General features: G+C 32.8%; 1 non-coding gene across 1 annotated transcript; it reads right to left on the bottom strand.

Annotated features, from left to right (window-relative positions):
• Window positions 1–17046: 17046 nt before the first annotated feature.
• Window positions 17047–17153, bottom strand: LOC113000827 (small nucleolar RNA R71). Its single transcript, XR_003266148.1, has one exon. It is a non-coding gene; the product is annotated as a small nucleolar RNA R71 (small nucleolar RNA).
• Between the last annotated feature and the right edge of the window lie 4641 nt (window positions 17154–21794).

Genomic DNA, 21794 nt, shown 5'->3' on the forward strand with positions numbered 1-21794 from the left:
AAAACCCAAAGCTCTGAATAATGAAAATAGCAGAAATAGAATGCCTTGCACGAATCCCAAGGCTTCTATTTAAAAAAAGTCACTCAAAGTCACTGGGCCCTTTTTACAATACTCTGGCCCAAAACGAAATAAACACTGAACAACATAAAATAAAATTGCGAAATTTCCTAATTAGAAATTAACTAAGGTAAGCGCTGCTTTATTTGCCCTCTTCAAGTCCATAACCAAAATCCGGATTAAGCCCAATGTTTCATTAATTCCTGAAATTAGATTAAAAACATCAAATTAGCTAAATGAGCCCAAATAATAAAACTGCCTAATTAATAGACAATTAAGATCAATCAGTAATTAAAATGGTGCAAAAAGGATTTAGAAAATAGAAGAAAATGATGGCACATCAACCATATATACAAGAAAGCCTAGAAATATAAATGTCAAACCTCCATCACAAGATTCACAACTAATTGTCATGCAAAGACATAGGGTAAAATGATGCATTTAACCAATAGCACCTAATAAGACTTGCTAATTTTTTTATTAGGCATAGACAAACAGAATGGCTTTACAAGAAATGACCAGATTAACAAGCAGTATAGAATTTGCAACCTATGAACGGGTTAGAACAATATACCATAGCACGAGTTAAAAAAGTTTACATGAACTTATTTCACAAAAATTTTGGTGATCAGTTCCTGATTTTTAAGGTGATTGCTTCCTGACTTGTAGCAATAGACCAAATCCTCTTATTCTGTTTTCTTTTTACAGCTAGGAATAGATTCTTTTATTAATTTGAGAAATCTCCCACACAATCTTTTTATAATTACTCCGCCAACATTTAAGAGGAGATTATACCCCCAGTTTCCAGGCCTAAAGCTATTGACCTAATTCCCTACCTATACCGCTGCCTTGTAATCAAACATCAAGTTGAGGAATACAATCTTCTTTTTGTGGGAACCTATTATCAATAAGTGTGAGAGAGCTCTAGCTAAGTGGAAGCAACTCTAAATATTTTCCCTTCCCTCAGACTTAGTTATTTTCAACGCCATTCTTAAAGTTTTACCATTTATTTATAATAAAAGTGTCAACTTCATATTAATGTCAAATGAAAACCCAAAAACAGTGAATCAAATGAAAACCCATGAAATACAAGAAAAGGGGTGAGAAAACCCTAAGAGAGAGAGGAGGGCTTCAGCCTTCAAGAACACAACAACTTGGTCTTTTTTGGCACCTAAAACCAAATGGGTTATGCAACAAATTGGAGAGAAACGTGCTACAATAATAAATTAAAAAAATAAACAGTGAAAAAAACAAGATTGTGTATGTGTGTGTTGATGCGGTGTTTGTGATGGAAGCAGAAAAAAAAGGGAATCTTTACAGAGACGGAGTGGTGCAGAGCAAGAGCGTGAGACGGAGGGGTGCAGAGCAAGAGCGTGGTAATGATTGGCAGTGAGAATGATTGAGAGCTGCAGTGATGAGAAGGTTCGGGTTCAGTGAAGAGGGTAGGGGCTCAAATGCGAAAGCTGCAGCGAGAAGGTAAGTGCTCTAAAATTTTGTTTTCTTTTTTTGTTCTTTTTTTTTATTTTGATTTACTACGGTTTTTTAATAGAAACCGGCGTAAATTTTATTACACAGAACATTCGAGGGTGGTTTTCAATAACCGCCTTAGAATATGTGTCGTCAATTGCAATTTTTTGGGCAATAATTACAAAATTGCCACCGCGCCACTTTCTAGAGCGGTTGCCTTATAACTATTGTAAAAACGGTGTCGTAAAAAGAAATTTTTGTAGTAGTGCCTCTCTCTCTCTCTCCCTCGCTCATACAAGCTTACTTAAGCATATACTTGTTTTACTTTTTTCATTAATATTCTTATTTGAGCGTTGAAATCTTTTATTCTGTAGGTCTCCCCTCCTATCAAAGGCATCTCTCCAAGCAGACGTCTGAAGTTCGGGACCCCACTCAACCGCGTTAACCATGACGTGTCACGGTTCTGGATTTTGGTAAGAACATAAAATATAACATTGTAAGTGAAAAATTAAAACTACATCCAATTAATTTAACCAAGTTATATATTTAAGTAAAGGTGTATATTCATGTTGAGCAAAGGAACTTCCTAAGGCGTATATGATCACTATCTTAAAGGATTTATCTATGGTATTCTATGCAAGATTCCGATGATATGATAATTGCCTTGAGGAATTAAATTGAATCATTATATTGAAGGAAATTATCTTAATAATCAAATACTTGTGAGCTTTGTTTGTCCATTTTAATAATTAGTTTGGGAATAAATTTGAGTATCTCTTAAACAGTTAATTGAATGAACTTTCATTTAATTTTAGTTTAATTTGATGTAGAAGCAAGATGATTAAAGTGGCAAATGATGGTGAGATCAAAGTAAGGAAATATTGAAGAAATGACATTTTGTTTGAGCACATCATTTTGGGGCTTAAGCCTAACTTTTGTGGGACTTAACTTAAGCTAGAAATGAGTTGAGCTTAGCCGAACTTGATTCAAGTTGATTCAGGTCGTTAATATTTAGCTTAGCTCAAAGCTTGACTCATGCTTGACATGAACCTTTTTTTCTAGCTCAATCTCGGCTTGGTTTAAGATCGTGAGCAGTTCAATTTAACCTATTAGCTCGAATCACATGAATCAATAGTCAAATTTTTAAATAATCCTATGCATTTCAAAAATTCAATTTATTAGTAGATTTTAGATAAAATGATTGTTTAATTATTTTAAAAAGGCAAAACTAAAATTATTCTACTTGTTTTGTAGGGCCACAAGGTATGACAAAAAAATTACAACCAAAGTTTGTCTACATAAATAAAAACTACCAAGACCACCATGTATATATAAAATAATAGAAAATCTAACCAATTATATATATTTAATATATTGTTATGGAAATATTGACAAGTGCAGCAATCAAACAATTAATATAATGGATAAGTTTAAATATGTTTCTCATGAGACTGGTGCAATATAAGCAAGGCAGTGAATTGTTAAAATAGGCCTAAAAATAATACAAGAAAGCACTAAAAACATAAACTTTGAGGTGGTTTTTTAGAGTAACAAATAGATTAAGTTGTAAAATAGAAAAGTATATGCTTTTATGTGGTTTCAAAACAAGAAAACATAGTAAACAAGATGTTACACAAATGATAGAAGCTATTGTAGGGGTAGATTTCACTTGTTCTCCACTCTCTTCATGCATTAGCGTGGCATATATATCTCACTCATGCTCTAATGTTAAAATCATTCAATAAAATTTTTCTAAATCCTAATTCTTTTGGTAAAAGAAGCCTTAGATACATCCCCTAGGCTAAGATCCCTCAAAGCCTTAACAAACATACTAGCTTTAAGCTTTGTGACCATAAGATTATTAAAAAAAACCTAGTTCCATTTGTAGACACCAAGCCTTATGGACATTTTGTTCATTTCAAGATAATAAAAGTGTTTCCCAGCATCATTCACATCCCAAAATTGTGTCACGGTTGGTCAATCCACAACAAGCATTAAGAAAAAAGACACAAAATGTTATCATAGAACATAAATATGCAAAATGTATATTAATTCATATCCAAATATACATGATAGTTTAGAACTGACTACTTCTACCCCTTACATCAATGGAAATATCAGCCCCTCATAGAGGTGAGTAACTTAGATTTAAACATGGAAAAGTGAGAAATGAATGATGAACACATGAACACTTGAGAGCTTTTTCTCCCTAATAGAACAGTACAAAAAGCTTCAACTGATACAATAATGATACAAAAGAAGAGGGAAAATCAAAATATATTTGCAAGTCAAGCCTAAAAATACAAAAGATAACATTTTCATTTTGAGTATAGACTCGCTCAGCCATGGATTTAGCTTAGTCAAATATCATTTTTCATTTTTCTTGAATTTTCGTTGTCCAAACTAAGCTTTCTAGAGCTTTAGTGCTCCAAACTTGCTCTCCAAGACACTCCTTCCATTTCAACACTTTTATCTAAAAAAAAGATGGGATAAATTACTACAAAATAACCAAGAAATCAAAATATTACACTAAAATTCACAAACTAATAAAAACAACATAATTAGAGTCAAAACAACCTTCTAAATCTAAGAAAAGGTAAGAAAAGTGCCTTAATCAATAACACACATAGGCCTCTTAAAGTGGCCCAAACCTGGTGATCTAACTCAACTTACCATGGGTCTGGGCTGGGCCAAACTAAAAAAAAGCAAGAGTTTCATAATAATGAAACTCAAGCTAGCTCACTTAACCCGCAGGTTAGACGGGTTCGAGCCGAATTGACCCACCTAACCCACTAAAAATATAATTATTATTTACTTTTTTTACCGTAATATTATAATTTACTTAAGGATTATGATAACTACAATTTCATTTTGACATTATAGAATTTGAATGATGGAATTTAAAATTAAATGTTCTACTTCTTTAGTAATTAGTAATTTCAATTATGTATGTTGGCTTGACAATTTAATATTTTTTTAATATTAAGTCTTTAATGTGTCGGTTAAATAGGCTTGATGTATTTAAAAAATTCAAGGCTTGTCTAGTATGACCTACTTGGCCTCCAAACAAAGCAAAAATGGCCTTGAAAATTAACCTGTAATAGGTAAATATTAAAGTTAGGCTCAAACTATAAAAACTTCACACTACACCTGCCTACGTATCAACTGGCTAATACCTCATAAACAATTCATGTCAATGCAACGCGTATTGCCACATTAGCATCAGAGTCAAACATTCACAATCAACATTTCCATGTAGTAAGTCAACTAACAACAATTGATGGTCAACTAGCGATAATAGACAATTGGTAAACTGCAAAAAATTGAAAAATATGATGTTAAAGTTTTTAGCAACGAAAAAAAATTGGGAAGTAAAATTCACGAAATGTGGAATAAAGCAATCAAGCGAAAAGAAAATAATGGGGAAGGCATTGGCAATATATACTAATTCACCAACTTACTAATTAGAAAGAAGGTAAAGGAGACAAGGAGAAAAGAGATGAGGAGGCCGTCAAAAATTGCTTTCGGCAACGAGACATGGTGGTGCATGGCGGTTTGCGATGGAGCTAGCAGTGGTTTCCAATCGAGAGAAAGTTTTTCTCTTCCTTTTTCTGATCATTCTCTCTTTTGTTTTTTTTCTCTTACTCTATTTTTCAGTTTTCCCCATATCCATCTCTATTCACGATCATGTGAGTGTGTAATATCAAGTCGGTGGGATTACTTATATAGGCATTTAGACAAACACTATATGGGTACACTGTTAATGTCAGGCTACACAACAAATTGTGAGATGTGTCTGATTTTAATTGTAATAATTCCAGTGACACATGAGTTTTACTCATGAGGTTGTATAGCTTTTATTGGACTATTTTTTAGCCTTTAGGTGGGACGGGGAATATCTGTCTGTTTTAGGCTAACTTTCTGTTGAGCTTTATATTATGCGGCATCATGTTTTGTACAGAGTCTTCTTTTGGGCACCTTTTGTGCTCATTTCAAGCATTCTTGTATCAATAAATTACTTTGCTTATAAAAAAAAATATTTCATTTTTATTTGGCTTCGTGATTGACACCCCATTGCATCTAGTTGGTTAAATTTAGTCTATTCAATTTTATTTTTTATTTTTATTTGGCTTCTTGAATCTACTTGTTATAGAATAAGTGCTTGATCTGAGTCATGTTTGCAGAGATAAGTCTTAAATTGTTTTTGATGCATATCAATTTCTTCTCCTTTGCATCTCAAGCTTTTTGCTTCTCCTAATTAATTTTTTACCCCTTTGAGATGCATGCCCATCAAAATAAATTCCTTCATCTCAAATCTATCATTGACCCTCTATTCACTCCTACAATTATTGCATTTATGAAGTCAATCCTATAATTTTTTAATTTTATCTTCTATAAATAAGGACCTGTTCGGAATTTATTGTATCAGGAATATGTTATGGTTTCTCATTGAGTATCTTGATCTCTTAGTATTGTTGTATCAGCCAATGTATCATGCCCTTCAAGAAACTTATTTGACACTATTGTTAGTTTGTATTTCTTCTCTTCATGGCATATGCCACAATTTTAGAGGTTTCTGTGATAGGTTGAAATTGATAAAGCTTATGAGAAAGGTGGAGTAGCATGTCTAAGTGTTTTGACGGATGAAAAGTATTTTAAGGTAAACCAACACACCTGGAATTTGTTACGTGTACTGCTAGATAATATTTGGCTGATTTCAGTACTAAGTGATATTGCAACAAAATAAACTCTATTTTAATATTGGTCCAGGGAAGCTTTGAAAATCTTGAGGCAATAAAAAAGGCTGGCATAAAGGTTTGTTTTATGATTATGAATTGAATAGTCCCTGATATTGGATTTATTATACCATTTAATGCCTTGATTAGGTAAATATACACAATCTTTCTCTCTCTCTCTTTTTTTTTTTGTGAATATACACAATCTTTTGCCTCCTTTCTCAATTTTTGATCTTTCAAGGTTTGAGTTTGACATAAGTTATAAATAAACGACTTTTGTATTTATATTTACGTTTAATTATTAATTTAATATTTAAATTATTTTAAATAATTCAATTTCATCCTCAAATTCTTAAAAATAATTAATTTAGTTCTAAAATTTTTAAGAACATGAAAATTAAATTGATTTTTTTAAAATAATTTAATAACTAAATTAAACTATTTAAAATAATTTAAGAACCAAATTAATAATTAAATCTTATATTTATAAAAAAAATTGTGAGAATACTGGCAATTAATAGTTTAGATGAAAAATAATTAAATATTACATATATTAAAAATGAACAAAATATATATTAGTCACTTTATTCAAACTTAATAAAAATATTTCAAAAAATGTTTTTTAAAAATTAATTTTAAATTTCTTCTTAAATAAATAAAAAAATATTTTTTAAGTAAAAACAATTTAATTAAACACATAAAAAGTATAAAATTGTTTATTTTATTAAAAATATTTTTTAAAATAAGCTAAAACAACACATGCTCATTATTTTTCAATCAATATTTTAATTACATTCAACTTCAACATTAACAAAACATTTTAAGCTTACTGACATCTGGTGTTTAATATGAATTTAGTCCTCATGTTATGTAGAGTTTATCCCATTTTATGTAAACTTGGTCCTAAAGTGGGCCACTTTGAGTTTTGAATAGTGTAATGTATAAACTGGGAACCTCTTTAATATAATGATTTTGTACATGATAGCAAGAATTAAAGTGTATTATATTTAATAGTATAAAATCTTTAGATTGACTAGGCCTATGTTGTAACCAGACACGAACCAAATTAGCTTCATCAAAACTTTGGACTCTCATGACTGATCTGATGATTATGATACCTGCAGAATTGTCTGTATTTAGTACTTATTGTCAAGATACAAAAGTTGTCAATATAATTTTTCTAGACGAATCTGAATGCTATGTTTCCTTATCTGTGCTTACACCATAATTCTAGGTCTACTATGCAGAATCTTTTATTTCCTGATGAGCACGAGGATTTTTTGACATTTTATGTTGCTTGTTCACAGGTTCATGATGAGAGGGAAATTGATTGTGTTCTTGCAATTGAGGGGATTGAACTTATTGGCATTAACAACCGTAATCTTGGTATTTCTTATCACTCTTCTCTCTCTGTTTCCCCTCCTACTTTTTTTCTTTTTTGATGAAATGGTATCTGGCTTCACTTAATAATAGTATTTTAAATTAAATCCTTTTGATGTTTGATCTTCTTGTTTTCCAATACCTCTTCAGTTGGATGTGTTTTTTATTTTTACTTTTGATTTCATTTTCTGTATATTTTTTCAGTTTCTTCATTAATCTTCTTTATCTTTCTTATCCTTCTACATGGATACATTATCACTTTCTCAAATCCTATTTGTACCTTATAACAACAATCTTTTAGGTCTCATAAAACTTTGAAATGATACATGTATTTTTATTTGTATAATTTATGTTATTGCTTCCCTCTGGCAACAAATTTTTGTTTCTGGCTTAACTGTGTACTTTTGGGCTTTTTAGTTTGAACTATGTGGGATTTTAATCCCTGAAGTTTTTTCTTAGCAAATTAAATTCCTTTATTTTTTAAATCAAGAGTACTATTAAGTTTGTTTTTTCTTTTTCCCTTTACTTTATTTTTTCTTTGTGACGCACACACCAGGTTGAGAATGCTAATAATTTACTACTTATTTTATCCTTTTGTCCCAATGTCTGGCTTTTTCCTATTGGGGATTGTAGAAACATTTGACCTGGATATTAGCATCACAAAGAACACTACTAGAAATAACGCATGCTACATCGGTTAATGGGCCCTTTCTACATTGGTTAATGATCGTCGTCGTAGACGATGTCGTAAAAAGGTGCCATGTATTCTAAGATGGTCGCGAAGACCGTCTTAGAATGGGTACATTTCTAAGACGATCACCTGTGAGGGACCGTCTTAGAATGGTACGCATTCTACGACGGTCATAAGGCAAGGACTTATGTAGAATGGTACCCAATCTACGACGGTCCTACGTGTCAAAGACCGATGTAGAATGGTACGCATTCTACGATGGTCAATGGGCAGAGATCGATGTTGAATTGGAAGCATTCTACGACGATCAAACAGTAAAGACCGATGTAGAATGGTACCCCATTCTAAGACGGTCCTCCACACGTGACTGTCTTAGAATGAGACCATTCTACATCGGTCTTCAAAGAACCGATGTAGAATGCATTTTTTTTTGTTATTTTGTTTACTGGAGCTATTTTTTTAGGTATTCACAAACTTCAAACATTCAAATACCCGCAATATTACACATGAAAATATGAAATTAAATAAATTTTATGCAATCAATATGGATTATTCAAATCTTTTCTAGTTTGAAGCACTTTGAAAAGTAAAATGAATTCCTATATATGTATCGACCTTATGAATTATTCAAATGAATTCCTATATATTTTAAAGTGCAGATAACTTCTGTTCCAAAACCAAATTTTCACTTTTCAAGCTTCTGATAGTTTCATTGGTTGATAACAACTCATATTTGCACATTTTTAGCTCATCTTCAAGCTTTTGAGTCACCTATTGGTACCATACAAAGTCCATAGTTTATACATCGAAAATAAAATCACCAATATTAATCAACATGATAATAGTCTATGCATAAATAACAATTTCATGGAGTATCTTACTTGTCTATTTGCAGCATTAACAAGATCCTTTTTGGCAGTGTTCTCTATCACCACATTATTTAACTTGGACATCCTAGATTCCATATTCCTTTTGTCTAGAATAGCAGCCTGTTAGATTGTACAATCAGTAAGACTAATTGATCAATAATGCAGAGATAAAAGACCCATTGATCATTACCTGTATCTTTTTCATTGCATAATGATAAAAGTCTATTACGATCACTTGTAACTGCATCCAGATTTTGCTTATCAACTTTTAAGGATTCTTTCAAATCATCCAATTCTTCTTGCATTTTATCTTCTTGTTTTTGCTTCACACGTAATTCTTCAAGCAGTTGTTCAATATCATTTAGGATATAACTATTAACTCTAAAGCAAGTATTAGACATCCAAAATGATATGAACATAAAGTGTGTATTAATAACTTTAGGCAGATGCAAGCCTCTTTGTTTTTACTCAAATGCAACTAGTATCAATCCTCAACTTTGACTTAACAAAGGGAAGAAAATAAGTCTTAGGTTTGATTTACTAAGCAACTAGAAACTATCCTAAGTTCGATGTTTGTTGTTCAACCAGCATAATATACTATATTATAAACTAGAAGTTAAGACTTACTTGATCATCATTTTTTTTGAGATTCTTCAATAAGTTTTGATAATTCTTGAACACGCTTCTCGTATAATTCCATATTAGGAGGTTTAGAATTACTAGTCTCCGTTCAGAGAACCACCAGCAGTAGAAGCTGATCATGCTTTTGAATAACCGTGCACCATTACATCATTTATATGTGTCTGAAGAGCTACACAAATTTCTTCTCCCTACAACAAATAGATAAAATATCAATGAGGCAAAATAATTCCAAAGAAACAAGGGTTTTTGTGACATCATCAACAAAGGTATTATACCTGCTTGGTTTCAAACTGGAATATATGGATATTTTGTCATGACCACGAATAATCATGAAACTTAAACAATGAAAATTTTATGTTACAAACAATAATGTTCCTATGTCATGTAAATTTGTCTAATTTACATCCATCTTTCCAACTTGTAGAAAATAGGCTGCCCATTTCTTGCGTAGTGTCGTCATGATGTCACTGCCTAATGGTGTTCCATCAGAAAAGCACTACAAATTGGAAAAAATTATATAAGGTTAGTACATGAAGCATTCAAGTACGATTTCATACTTCGTAAATTCATTAGTTAGTGTAATAGTATACATACCTTGATCCATTCATTCTTCAAACTGTCGGTGACGATGCACCACATCTAATGCATCACATAATATCCACACTCATAGGCTTCGGCTTGTACATGACTCTACATGCAATATGAAAATACCCAATTAAGCTTGGTCATTTTTTGTTACACATGATACTGATTTCAAATTTCCATAAATATAGGGATTACGACATACCTTTGGTTCAATCCATTGAGGTGGAGGTCCATTCTCCTTGCCTTGGAAAGTAGTGGATATTTTCTTCATTGCACTAAGTTTGAAAATTAAAAAAAAAACGTATATAACATGTAATCTTTTGACTGCTAAACTACAACTGATGACCAATGCTAAATTTTATAAGCTTTCCAACTACTTGTTAACTATAGCCCTAATGTGAACATCAGGCTTTCTCCGTACAGAACAAAACCATACTACAATATTCTTTCGTGGACACAACACCAGAAGTTGCCAATGTGCCTTGAAGTCAACAAAATAAAATTGACCATCAAATAAATGCAAACACATTGATAACAACCACATCAATTGACTTACTGATTCAAGAAAGGTCCTAAGTAGACTTGTCGATGTGATTCCTTAACCCACGTTTCAATGTACTGTTCACATTCTTAACACGTGTCCTTTGCACAACATATAGACTAGGGCTCAAGCAAACCATAAACTGGAGCAAAAACTAAGCTTGTAGTCCAATCATTCATAAACCTTTTTTAAAGATGATAAACAATATTGTTAGCCAAATATAGAGTGGAGAATTAATTATGACTTACAATAACATATATAATTTACTTACATCATCCACAACTGTAGTATAGATATGTTTAAATATTTGTCACCTAAAATGATTTCAGTTACATCTGCATGTGTGATGAAAAAACCATTTATGGAATTAGGTATCCCAAATTTCGCCCCATCCCATGACAACTCCATTGGCTTTTGGTAAACGACATACAACTCCTTAACCAACTCTCCTAGAGGATCAGCTGTGGCCACAACATTGGCCCTGTCAGGCTGTTCAACAGAATTCGGTGGAGGCTTATTGGATACCAGCACCACCTATCATAATACCAATTAGTGTACATGTAATTATGCATGACAAAAAATAAAAGGGATTTATAGGGGGAAAAAAAAAACCTCATCAGTTACTTTTCTAACAAGATGTCTGAGCCATGTGATGAATGTGCCAACAGCCTGGTTCATATACCGAACCTCTGATGTAGGATAAGGGACCTCAGCGTCCGGGTGGTAATATGTGACAACCTTCACCCTAACAACGTCATCTACATAACGAACATTATGTATGGTGCCACTAGCAAAGTACTTTCATCTTCAACTACGAACAACCCTATTCGATCCACATCAACATCAGAAGGCTCTTTAGGTAATCCTTGTGCCTCAGGTGCAGCATAGCTTCCCTTTATGCTTACACGCGCAGCTAAAGGTTTCATTTTTGGCGCCTCAATAAGGGCTGACTGATGTGATGAAATATGAGATAATTCTATTTTAAGTGCTTGTTTTAACTCTTGCTTCATTATCTCCATATCGCGGCTGTGTTGTTCTTCAACTTCCCTCCTCCAAGCCTCTTGCTGCTGCTTGTGTTCTTCTTCCACCTCCTTTCTTATCTCGTCATTAATTCCACCGATGATTTCAGCCAACTGTTGTTGGTAGATTGATGGTGAGGACGTGCTAGAAGCATGTGACACTTGGCCAAAGTATTGGCTTATTGTGACACCTGTCCCTGCGACACAAACATGCCCTAGATGCTCAGGTTGGCCTATGGCCGTGTTCAGTATGTCCTGACGCCCATGCGGAACAAAGCTTCCCTGCGTAGCCTGTTCCTCTAATGAATCCTACATGCAGATATATTTGTTGAATTTCAATAAAATAAAGTTGAGTGTTAGATAACGATTATTTGACAATCACTATAAGCGAAAAAGACATTAACTCACAATTTTGTCTGCAATTTGCTTTGCCGCTTGAGAGGTTATTTGGCCATAACACTTTGTGCGGGCCATCTTCCACTTCAGGTGTCTCGACACATGGGATGGAGGGTCGAGGCTGAGTGTTGGGTTTTCAGTAAACTCATCTTGCTGATCTTGACGCTTCCTCTTCTTGTCCATAAGTTTCTTGTCAAGAAGTTCATAACTCCTACGAGACAGTACGTGGGGGTAGTCATTGTACTTCTGAATTTCCTGCGCCTTCTTCCGTATACCCTTACAAACACAAGCAACAAATATTCATATATATATATATATATATATATATATATATATATATATATATATATATATATATATATATTACATAACAACATATACAACTATGAATCCATTTTCAAGACCATACTTCACTGTAGGATAAGATATTTGTTGACTGTCATTGTTACCATAGACAAATTTAAAATTCAACGAAGACTTAAATTGCCTCCATCTAGTTGCGATTGTTGACATCACCTTCTTCTTCTCATCCTCACGTTCAGGGATGTCAAATTTGTGTTGCACATAATAATGGTGTTATGTAACAGTAAGTAATTGATTCATTTAAATCAAACTTAAAAATACAATGATAAACATACGTGTATTTAAAATGACTTACCAAAATATCTTCCCATATTAGGGTTTTAAGATCGTCTGGGACAACACTCCAATTCGCGTGGACAATAGGAATTTTTTCTCTTGCAACAACCCCTAGATAACTGTGAAATTTCTCTTTATGGGGCCCTGAGCCTCTACTAGTAGCAGGATTCACATTAACAATTGGTTGTGGGTTATCTAAGCTTCTAGTAGTCAGGCTTTTGAGCCTGGTGGATTGTCTAGTCCTTTTTGAAGTAACCTCTGGAGGATTTTTTGAATGTGGTGGTGACCTTGGGAGTGTTGCCATCAGCCTGTAGAAAATAACAAAATTCAGTTACCACAAATTAAGTTATGCAATACGCATTAAGTTGCGAAATTAAATTATAAATTTATGCATGATAGTTAAAAGACATGGAATACGTATATGGTACTTTGTGCTTACACAGTTACGTAGGAATGTTCTCCCATAAACCTTCCTCGTGATCAGTACGATTTGCATATACATCATCCTTTTGTTCATCAGTAGTTGAAGGCATGTCTTTGGAGAAAGGTGACATGTCAGTCACATAAAGTGTTGAACCATCAATATGGTGACCGATAGAAAAAGTTCTCCCTTGCAAAACCACTAACCATCTAGAGTCGCATGGATTTTCTACATAAAACATTTGTCGAGCTTGCGCTGCCATGATGAATGGGTCGTCCTTGTAACCTACCTTTTTAAGGTCTACTAAAGTAAATCCCATTTTGTCTTGATGCACATCGGTATTTCCATTCACCCAGTGACATTTGAAGAGAGGTACTCTAAATTGATCGTAATCAAGCTCCCAAATATCTTCAATGACTCCATAATAAGGCATGCATGCTTCAATGGGATTATTTTCAGAAGCACTACAAAAGTGATGCGATTGACAATTAACATTGACCCTGTTGTTCTGCACACTAATTTTATCATCCTGGGACTTTGTGTAGAAAGAATACTGGTTGATATCATATCCCCTCCAAGTTGGAACATTCAAATTTGGACCGACAGCTAGCAATTGTAATGTCTTCGAAGCACTGTGATCGACGAAGATTGTTTGTCTAAACCAGGGTATGAAAGTTCTATTATGTTCTTGCAACAAAACTTATCATGTTAATTTTTGGGTGAATACGGCTAACATGTTGTTTGTGAGCATCTATGTAAGGGATGACCTCTGTTGTGTTGTGTAATACATATAGATAAGCTTGTGGCAGCTGTTGGCAATCCATGGTTACAACATTGAACCCTCATGTGCCCCTACCTTCAATGGTGCAATCATGATGACTTTGAGGAAGTCCCATTGGTGTAGTGGTGTCTATATATTCTGAACAAAACTCAATAGCTTCCTCAGCAACGTATCTTTCAACAATGCTAGCCTCTTGTCGATATATCAATTTTTTGTATATCCTTTCAAGACCTTCATGTAACGTTCAACTGGATACATCAAGCGTAAAAACACAGGCCCACACAACCGAATCTCACGTACAAGATGAACAATTAAGTGAACCATGATGTCAAAAAACGATGGAGGAAAATACATTTCTAATTCACACAGGATAATGGCTGCCTCATTGTCCAAATCATCCAATTGTTTTGGGTCAATAACCTTGCTATAGATAGCATTAAAGAAAAAACACAGGCGGGTGATGTGTCATCATTTTCTCCTATTTCTTAACCTTTTTTGTCACCATTTTAATTACTGATTAGCCTTAATTGTCAATTTAATTATGCAGTTTTATCAATTGGGCCTACTGGACTAATTTTGTGTTTTTAATTCAATTTTAGGAGAATTATAAGAAATTGGGCATGAATCCGGAATTGGGCTTGGACTTGAAGATAGCAGACAATTTTATTCTACCAAATCTTATCTAGATTTTATCTCATCTAGATATTATTTCATCTAGATCTTATCTTATCTAGATTTTATTTTATTTCATTTATGGGTTTGGATTTAAAACAGATTTGTAAAGTTTTGGGGATAAAAACTATATAACAGCACCAAGGTTCTAGTTTAAGCTCTCTCTCTCTCTCCTTCCTCTCTTTTCTCTCTCTCTCTCTCTTCTCTCTTCTTCTTTTTTTCGTTTTAGTTTTCAGAGTGCTACTCTTTTTTTTTTTGTTTTAGTCACTTTTCGTTTTAGCAATAAAATTTTGTTTTTGCTTCAATCTACAATTTCATTCTCTATTGATTAATGGAAGGCTAAGTCTCCAGCGTTGTTTTCTCTTGAGGATCAAGCACAGTTCTCTTTGAGGTTCTATTATTACTATTAAATTCTGATCAATTTTTCCTCTTCACCAATTACTCTGTATTTGTTGCTATTAACCCATGCATGCTTAGTGCTTGATTAATTGTCTTCGCGCTTAATTTACGTTCATGCTTAATGATCGTTCATGATTAATTGGTGTATGTGTTGCTTAATCACATAATGAATGCCTTATGTTAAATTTCGCTTAGTAATTTAATTTAGGGTTGGATTAAGTGGTTGAACTGATAAAGGATAAATTCTCGTAACCTAGGATACGAGACTTGCTTGTGAATCAAGGGGAAGCAACGTGTTTTAATTCTGATATTTTCTAATTCAATTTTACTCGTTGTTTAATTTGCAAAAATAAACAACCCCCCCCAATTCGTTACTGTTTTATTACCATCTGTTATGAACGTTTGGTTGACCATTGCTCGTTGGGAGATGACCTAGGATCACTTCCTAGATACTGCATTTTTAATGTTTATTTGATTCGGGTACGGTCTCGATCAAATTTGGCACCATTGCCGGGGAGCTGTGGGCCAAAGGTTCATAATAGTGTTTAGTTATCTTATTTTATGTAGCGTTTTGTTTTGCATTTCAGTTGCATTCCTTGTTTAGCGACTGATTCAATCTTTTGTTTTGCTATGAACAGTGATTTGCAACTGGAATTAACGACGGATTTTGTAATTTAATTTACGATTTTTGTTTTGATAGTTAGAGTTGTTATTTTTGGCTGAATTTTTGTGTGGTAGCTTCTTTTGATCCATATTTCGTGTGAAAAATATCAGGAGCACTTGGTGTGGCATTATTTGAGAGAGACAAAAATTTTTGAAACTTGTTTTTAGCAAAACTTAAAACGATCATAACTTTTGCTCCGGGTATCAGAATAACTATTATTATATATGCATTTGGGGTAGAAAACAATTTCCCATACATTTGAAGCTTGCTGAAGACGGTTGGGGACTCCCAAACTCCAAAAATCAGCCGTTTACTAAGTTTTTTTTAAGTATTATTGTCCTATTTTTCTAAACTTTTCTTAGGTATTTTTCATAGTTAGGTTTTGAATTTTTGTTTGAAATTTTTTGTGCTATCTTTTCATGATTTTAGGGTATTCCTCACAAAATTTTAGCTTATTTTGATATCGTTTGAGTATAGTTGTAGTTTTACCCCCTTGTTAGGTGCTGTTGAGAAACACATTATTTGCTGCATATAGTGCATGACTAGGGGCAATCCAGGTGATTTACAACCCTTTGATCATGAAATAGATAGAACCTTTCATAGATTATTTAGGCATAGTGTGCATCCTGGTCATTCTGAGCATTCTGTTGAGGGTGATTCTGAATATTCTGATTTTGAGCATTCCACTACTAATTTTTATACTGAGAACATGGCTCAACCTTCACCTCGTGAGAGGACTCTTAGGGAGATGGTTGCACCTAATTTCACTTATGAAAGCTTGTGCATTCAATATCCTGATGAGGGTGTTCCATATGTTCTCAAGACTGGACTAATACATTTGCTGCCCAAGTTTCATGGTCTTGCTGGTGAAGATGCTCATAAGCATCTTAAGGAGTTCCATATTGTTTGTTCCACCATGAAGCCCCCAAATGTCCAAGAAGATCATATCTTTCTAAAGGCTTTTCCTCATTCTCTGGAGGGAGTGGCAAAAGATTGGCTATACTACCTTGCTCCCATGTCTATTTTCAGTTGGGATGACCTTAAGAGGGTGTTCTTGGAGAAATTCTTCCCTGCATCTAGGATTACTGCCATCAAAAAAGACATTTCAGGCATCAGGCAACTTAGTGGAGAAAGCTTGTATGAGTACTGGGAAAGATTCAAGAAATTGTGTGCAAGCTGTCCTCACCACCAGATTTCTAAGCAACTCCTTCTTCAATATTTCTATGAGGGACTTAGCAACATGGAGAGGAGTATGATTGATGTTGCCAGTGGTGGAGCTCTTGGTGATATGACCCCTATTGAAGCTAGGAATTTGATTGAGAAGATGACTTCCAACTCCCAGAGATTTTATATCCCTGACTCTGGACGTATACTGATTAATGGAGTGGATTTAACAAGCTGAAAAATCAATTGTAAGGGTAAATTTGCAAAGGACTATTAATTAGAACAAAAGTAATTATATTGAGCTAGACTTATACCTAATTATACCATACTGATAACTAATTTAGATAATTAGTAGCAATAATTAGTAACTACATAATATTGTTGATATCTTAAATGAATTTGGTGTTAGTGTGTCAACCTTTTGTTCATAGTCATGAACTTGTATAAAGATTGTTCAAATAAAATTTTGTTTATTAGAACTGACAGACTAAGATCTTAGGGAAGCAAAGCTTAAAATCAACAGGGTTATAAACTTCCATTTATAATCCAAATTGTTGACTTCACTAGCTACTATGCCAAAATGATACACTCTATTTGCATACTCAAACAAGTAACATTATAATATTGAAGTTCTCTCATTTTTGTCATAGCTTAATCATCACTACATACTTTAAAAAATTCTAGAGCTACCTTCCATGTTTGAACACGGTATAGTAAAAGCCTACACTAATGTATGTACTCTCAATATCATTTTCAATATATAATGAAAAGAGATAATTGGGAAGAGTAGGCTATAATGAAAATACCAAACCCTTAAGTCGCCAGAAGTAAAAAAAGAACCAAAGATATATTGGGAATGAACAACAAACTTCAACAAAACAACTACATCAAAAACTAAATTTCGATATTATGTGTTAGGGGAAATAGGGGCTTTTGTGAGACATGCCATGTAAGGTAATGTTAATTGAACATATCAAATGAACAAGGAAACATTGTAAGGAAATGTAAATTGAACAAAAACTGCTTACCTGACTAACAATAGCCGCACATGATGCCGACACGACACACAGGAGACAGGTTCGATGGTCGCTGAGTGTGTGAATGAACGACGGACTGAGGACACAAATTAAGCGAATAAGCTAACGAGTGGTCTCTCTGGGTGAGCGAGGTTGAGCAAGGGTGAGCGACGTGGGCGTGAGGTTGAGCGAGGTTTAGTGAGCTGAGGTGCGCGTGACATAGCCAGTTAGGGTAATGATTCTTAGAAATTTAGGGTACAACTTCAACGACAATCCTTTAGACAATACCATCATTGTCTATGTTCCTCAAAATTACACAAAAGCCATCATCCTACATTCTAAGATGGTTGAACAAGACCATATTAAAATGTAAGTCGTGAAAACAAAAATAATTATTCATAATTACAAAAATACCACCGCGTCACATTCTAAGATAGTTCCGCATAACTGTCTTAGAATGTGCGTCGTAAAAAGGTAAATGTTTGGGACATGTGAAGAAATATGTTTAAAAAATTTATATGCATTTACAATGCTTTGTAACAACAATAAATGTTTTATAGTGACACAAATAAAATCACCATATAACTACACAAATAAATTTAACCATGTGCTTCGTATGGGTCAAAAACTAATTGGTTTAATGATAAAACAATAAAACGATAATTAAAATAGGTTTAATGATAAAAAGGTAGAATAATTAAAAATTAAAACCCAATTAAAACCATTTATTTTGTAATTAAAAATTACAAAATGTAAAAGACAAAAGAGCACTTGTGCCACATCAATGTCGGTGCCTTACTCAGAGAGTCATGGTTCAGGTTTCATTTTATATATGTAGTTATTTGATCTATGGTACCAAAAATATAAATGTAATTTATGAGACATTCTTATATTTTTCCGTTTGGATTTATGCAGATACTATAATAGGTGTAGAAACAATATATTGGGGAGTGAGTTTGTGACAAAGAGAGTGTTTTTTATTCGCTCCTTCATACTTAATTTTATTTGGGGTATGATCAGATACTAAATGTGATTATGTCTCTTAATAGTGATTTGAACCTTAGTTCATCAACACATTGTAAGAGACTAATCCTCCTTTATTAGACCTAATCCCCATTGATAACCAAGAGAGTTTTTGACTTCAAAAACATTAAAATATTTACCCAAATTTTAGTTCAACAATAAAATGTTTTTATTAAAATTATAATATTACAAATATAATTGAAAAATAAATAACAATAATCCATGTGAATAAAATAATGTGCATTTATTTGTCTGCTAATATTTTTCATAATGAATGTTTATAAAAGTATATTGAATGCAATAACAACCCATGAATGTTTATAAAAGTATATTGAATGCAGTAACAACCCATGATCTATGGCCTAAACACTTGTATGTTCTTTACTTTTTCCCTTTATGGGTTAACTTTTGGAGATTTTTGCTTTATTTTTCTTTGAGAATCTAACCACTTATTTTATATATCCTTATTTTTACAAGTAGAAAATTGTTGTTTTGAGCCTCTAGAAAATGGACAATTATGCACAATTAAGGAAATGAGATATGCCTTTAGGAATTGAGGACCATAGCTGATCCAATGCTTCTCAAAGAGATACATCCATGCCCAACCTCAAACTGATTTGGATTTGGTACAAAAATGAAAATTTCAATTTGCTAGTTGAAATTTCTAACTATTTTAAATGTTATTTTTGTCTCATTCAAGTTACATAAATATTTTGTAGCATGAATAATTTTTGGTACAAAACACCTTACACCAAATATGCGGGAGCTTAGAGCACTACTACAAATAAGGCCTTCAATAATGGTTTTGTAAGGCCTATTATGATGATTTTTAACCGTCATGAAATTGACCGTCATTGAATATGAAATGTTTTCGATGATGTTTTTAAAATCATCACAAAATATGTTGCTTTTACAACAAAAAAAAATTTTTACATGTATTTTTATGATGATTTTTTTGGAAAACTGTCATAGAAAATTTCTTAGAAAATCATTATAAAAAGTTCAACATCAATGATAGTTTTCCACAAAATCGTCATAGAAGATAAACTTTCTATTATGATTTTTTAGATAACTGTCATTAATGTCGAGATTTTTATGATGGTTTTGTTTTTAATTCTTTTATTGTTCCTTTTGTTTTAAAGAACATTTAACCTCTAATTTAACAAAAAAAATAGATACATGAGTTCAATCCAAAATCAATATAGGAAATATACCCTGACAATGTCCTTGACAATGGTGTTTCATCACTAAACTACAACAACATATAATAAAACACAAGTTAATCTCATTCCTTTGTTTTAGCATGCTCTATATCGAGCAATCTTTGTCCTTCCAACTCTTTTTCCATTTCAATTATTCTCTCCCAATTGCATAATTATAAAAATACTTAGCTTCCAGTACAATCAATCAAAACAATATATAACAAGCACCAAAATCATCAATAAAGAGCTAAAACCTATCAATTTCTTGTAGAAGATTTGCTTCTTCCAAATGTTTTTTTACGGGCATGTCTCATAAGTAGTTTCTTTTGCCTACGAGTACGATATCTTCTTTGAGTTTGTACTTTTCTCTGATAACATAATAATAACAAGTTTCAAGCACTTAGCCACATTCCTCACACACGCACACACACACAAACCCACTAGTAAACCAAGACTAAGCTCTCAATAATTATAATATTTTGTTTTTTTACCTTTTTGGTTGACAAGGGGAGGGATAACAAGATATTTTAACCAAAGATAAGTGACCAAACTTAAAATACAGTGGTATTATGAAAAAAAAAAAAGACAAAAAGACAAGGAAAATAAGAAATACAATATCTCAAGAGAGTTGCACAGTCAAATTGGATCCTACTAATTTCTTAAAAAAATCATAAGCTCTAACATGGAGACAACTCTACCCCAGGGGAGATTTATAGAGTGGTTCATACTAAAAGACATGCAAACCCTCTTAATCAAACCATGCAAAAAAGAAAATTGTTGTTAAGTTGCTAGGGACCTGTTTCAAACTAACTAAGTTAAAAAAATCATGAAATAAAACAGTTGTAGAAAATTTGGCTACTATGACCAACTAGAATGCGTAATAGCTGGAAATAGTATAAATGCATGATGAATTTGGATAATTTAGTATAAGTAGATTGCAATACTTCTTTACCTTTTAATTGAAAATTTTATTTCCAACCAAAAGACATTTTTAGCTACATGCACATGAGACATGAATCGGAAGTTTTATACACAATAGCAATGCAAATTTAAATGAGCTGCAAGTTTACAAAAGGTTCAAATCTATTTAGTTAAATATTAACAAGCATAAAATTACAAATAGAAGTAGGCAAATCTACATTAATGAAGGAATTTGTTTGAATGTTGTGTTTTGTATGTTCATTGTTCACACGAGTCTTATTTATAATCATATATTAGGGTAAAATAGTATTGGTCATAAATACATAAGAATAAATAAATCAAATCCCTATTTTGTGGTAATTGCATCCCTAATTTACAATAATATCTATTTACATATTTAAGTATTTAACTAGTGTTAAATATGTTATCTAACATATCATAATCAACACACACAAAATTGATTTTGGTTTATTCACTTAAAGTACACAAACTTGGGTAGGACTCAAGAT

The sequence above is a fragment of the Glycine max genome, chromosome 20 (assembly GCF_000004515.6).
Source record: "Glycine max cultivar Williams 82 chromosome 20, Glycine_max_v4.0, whole genome shotgun sequence".
Taxonomy (NCBI): Eukaryota; Viridiplantae; Streptophyta; class Magnoliopsida; order Fabales; family Fabaceae; genus Glycine; species Glycine max.